The following is a 4,588-nucleotide window of genomic DNA, read 5'->3' as shown; positions in this document are numbered from 1 at the left end:
AGAGGGGGTCGATATACCCCCTCCCCGATAACATTTTTTCTATCTATATGTCGTCGTTGTCGATATACCCCCTCCCCGATAACTTCGACATGAGGAGAAGAAGAAGGAGAAGAAGAGGAGAGGAAGAAGAGGAGAGAAAAATAAGAAGAAGAAGAAGAAGAAAAAAAGGAGAAGAAGGAATAGAGGAAAAGAAGAAAAAATAGAAAACAGTTTCTATTTTTTTCTTCTTCTCCTCTATTCCTTCTTCTTCTCCTCTATTCCTTCTTCTTCTCCTCTTTTTTTTCTTCTTTTTTTTCTTCTATTTTTTCTTCTTCTTCTCCTCTATTTTCTCTTCTTATTTCTCTTCTTATTTTTTATCGGGAACAAGGGTGTCGGGAACTAAGGTGTCGGAAACTAGGGTAGAGGGTGTCGGGTCGCCAAGGGGTCGAGGGTCGTCGAGGGGTCAAAGATCACCGAGGGATCTATGTTTTCCACTATTAATATATACATATCTCATGTTTGTATATTAATTGCCATGTTGTAATATTGCAGAAACTATGGATCAACAAAGAGACTTCGAATAAGAAGAGATATTGGGGGACATAATCTGTGACGGACGTGATGCCATGTCGTTTCTCAACGACATTGAAGAAGGTCTAGAAGGAGAGGAAGCAGGCTACGGTGATCAAACAATGGAGGAGGAAAGTCATGATTATGATGGTGGCTCTGGTGACCGTGATGACGGCTCCAATGACCGAATAGAGTCGGGATCAGCTGTTGCAAAGTCCGGCGAGGTATATAGCCCTCTGGATCAAGCAAAACTTTAGTAAAGAAACGAGGCCCAAAGAAAAAGTTGCGCTCGGATGAAAGGTTGACGATCACAGAAATCGCGCGCGATGGCCAACCGATTAAACCCCTCCGGACCAAGGAATCATTTTCTGCTCGGCGCGGGGTTCTTGTTAGGGACATGATCCGATCAGCATCGAGCTATGGAATCAGCCTACGAAGGAAGAGCTTCAAGTTTCTTTTGTCGAAGATAGACAAAAAAATGATCTTTGGAAAGCGCTGAAGGTAAATTCACCCTACCAGAAGAGGAGGATCCGGAGAAGCCAGTTATAGGGCCATTGATCAAGTCTCATGCTCTGGAGAAATGGCAGATCTATTCAGGAGGTGGAAGAATGAGTTGAAAGCAACATATGTCGACCAAGACAAGACTCCAGAATTCACCGGCCGATTTGAGAAGATAAGAGATCACTGGCCCGCATTTGTGGCCAACAAGACATCAGAGAGGAGTAAGAAGATTTGAGCGATTAACATAATAAATGCTGCAAAGGAGCATCACCATCGCATGGGGTCAGGTGGCTACCTCAAAGCTCGGCCGTTGTGGGACAAGGCTGAGCAGGACCTGATTGCTAAAGGGGTCGAACCAGAGACATTGCACTGGCCAGACCGTTCAAGGACTTGGTTCTTCGGGGTTGGGGGAACTTTGGACCCTAAAACAGGGAAGTGCTACTAGACGGACAAGCAACTTGCAACACCCATCACGAAGTTTCGGAAAGCAATTGACGAAGTGTAGGAAGGGACGTTCGTTCCCGACAAATAGAACGACGAGCTCACAAGGGCCCTCTGGAATCCTGAGCACCCTGGACGAACACGAGGCACGCCAGGCTCTGTTGCATGGAAAGTTGGGTTTCCCGACGCAGGCGGTTACAAAACCCAAGAGAGGAGGAGAAAAGTGGAGCAGAGCGAACTGCAGGAGCTTAAGGCAAGGGTACAAAAGCTATAGGAAAGACAAGATGTTGAGAACCAGCAGCTGCGAGATCTTGCCCAAGAAGCTACCCCAGAAGCTACCCCGCCATCTTAGCGGAGAAGCGGTGTGGCTTCCACCGAGCTCGTTCAGCAGCCTGACTTGATGGGTCCTAGCTACCACGTGGATTTTATCACGGATTCACACCAGTGCCACCTTATGACGCAATGGCTTCAGCTCAAAGTCAAGGCAGGTGTCGGCTCTGTGTTCCCTCCTTCACCAGGAGCAACTTTTCACTGCCGTCCGATTCCACAAGGCTATGTTGTTGTGATGGTCGAAGAAATAACGAAGGGATTTGAGGAGCTCCAGCTTGAGCACCCTACAGGTGATGGGGAGACTCAGCTGGGTCTTGCTCTGAAGACTCTGTGTCTATGGCGGAAGGAGCACATCAAGCTTCTCAACTTCACGGCTCCTGCGAGTCAGCTGGGCACTCCGCCTCCTCCGCCTCCTCCTCCTCCTCTGGTGAGTAATCAAGGCACTCCGCCTCCTGCTCCGGCACGTGAAGGCGGCAGTACTCCGCCTCCTTCTCCGCCTGCTTCGGCGCATCCGAGCAGCCCGCCTCTTCCTTCGCCGCCTCGTAAGCGATGGCAGAACACAGATGCTGCCGCTCCGGCTGCTCCGGCGTGTCATAGCAGTCCGCCTCCGGCTGCTCCGCCTCTTAAGCAAATAAAGAAGACATTCGCAGCCGCTCCGGCTGCTCCGGCGTCTAGCAGTACAGCCAGAGGCGGGAGGCAATACAAATTCGGTCCATCGTCTCTCAAGCCTCTAGAGAAGTTACCATACGAGAGGAGTGATGAGAAAAACCAGAAGATCTCTGAAGGCCAAGTGAATGACTTCTTTCAATCGGTAAAAGCTAAGAAACATCCACCTCCGAAGGAGAAGATAGATCCGGTGAAAGCGAAGCGCACTTTGGATGCCCTGACGCGAGCACCACCGCCTCCGTCGCAATCCAACTATGACCGCGTTATTGAAAGGACATATAAGGAAGCGAAGCGGTCGGGAAGTACTTGCACCGATCAAAGGTTAGCAGAACGAAGGAGAGGGAAACAAATTCTCCAGCTCGGCAAACAAGCGAAGCAATCGTGCCCCCGCTCAATTTGTCTAGCGATATCGTCGCTAATCTTCCAGGGATGCTGCTCGGTACCAATCCTGGAGATTACATGCCCGACGATGCACTTTTTGATACAATGGAGGTGGACACATTAAAATTGCAGCACGGGAAGCCTCCTGTCAAACCTGGTACTCCTCTAACAACGATGATGCAAAGATTCCATGACTGGTACATGGACATCTGCAGGAAGTCTGGGGCGGATACTTTGACGCTGAGAGTTAAAGACGAGCACGACCTCGTTGAAATTGACCCGCTGTCTGTTCCATATGAGGAGTTCTTCCAGTTTTTCAATCAAAAGGCCCTCGATAAAACAATTATCACTTGCTACTGTCTATAAGTACTACTTCTCTGTAATTAATTAAGTCTCTATATCTAGCTCAGCTCTTCAATTGCATGTATATATAATTATCCTCACTATATTATGCAGATTGAAGATCGCCGAATTGAAAAAAAGACAAGTAGGTGATATTGGGTTCATTAACACAAATCTCATGGATGAATGAAATGTTAAACATGATCCCAAAGATAACGAGGCCAACTTGCTACGATCGTTACTTCGAAATCAGAGCAAAGCTACAATACTCTTTCCTTACCTATACAAGTGAGTGTTACTGTCTTGTGCATATTCAGTTTCCCTTATTACTCGAGGTTATAGTAATGTAATTGATGAGTTATGCATGCGTGCGCAGCTTCCACTTTATTCTGCTAGAGATTAAGCTTGAGCAGGGACTAGTAACCATCATAGACTCCAAACGAGAAAATCCGGAGGAGTATGCGACCATGACTAAAATGCTCGAGAAGTAAGTTCAATCGATCATTATTGCACCATATTGGCAACTTTGTTCATTTCCTGATATCAAGTAATTGTTTTCTTTGTCAGGCAGGGTTTGGAAAAAGTTCACCACACAAGCTCCGGAACTGCCGACGCAACTGCGATTTAACCACCCGAAAGTAAGTACTAGCTACGAGCTAGTTCCATGCATCTCCCATTGATTCTAGCTAGTTTCATCAATACCATTTAGCATGCTTGCTTATCAGTTTGATTGACCTCTATTTCTTGTAAAGTGGCTGTGGCAGGAACCCGGAAATGATTTCTGTGGATACTACATTTGCGAGTTCATCCGCCACACCACCTGTGAGTGGAGCTACTCTAAACAACAATATGAAGTGTGTAAGCAATAATATTCACAATTTTCTTTTATTACCATCATTTGTGTTAAGTTTCATTCATATATATGTATCGACCCCCTTCTTTAAATTAGATGTTTCAGATGCGGGATGAACTCCTACCACAAGATCGCATACGAGCAATTCAAGAGGAATTAGCGAGATTCTTTCTTGACCACATCATCGACAAACACGGAGAATACCATGTGGAAGTTGAGTTCAGATATTAGGGGATTTTGTAAGAGATCTTATATTGTATATATATATATATGGAGCCAGTAGCATCGAATAGATATACGAAAACTTGTTGTTTGACCAATCTACCGGAGAAGGATAGGTCGATCACTTCTCTCTGTGTATATGTTCATGACAATCTTCTGTACTTAATGGTTTCCTTCATTTGCTTACTAGCTAGCTAGCGTGTCCAGTCCTCTCTATACGTATAGTACGTAGCGTCAACCAAGCACGGAGATAAGAGAGGACACTTCTCTCTATTAGCTAGCTAACACAATAATTAACCCTAC

Source organism: Triticum aestivum, chromosome 2B (genome assembly GCF_018294505.1).
Source record: "Triticum aestivum cultivar Chinese Spring chromosome 2B, IWGSC CS RefSeq v2.1, whole genome shotgun sequence".
In the NCBI taxonomy this organism is placed as follows: domain Eukaryota; kingdom Viridiplantae; phylum Streptophyta; class Magnoliopsida; order Poales; family Poaceae; genus Triticum; species Triticum aestivum.
Note: the sequence above shows the minus strand (reverse complement) of the source record.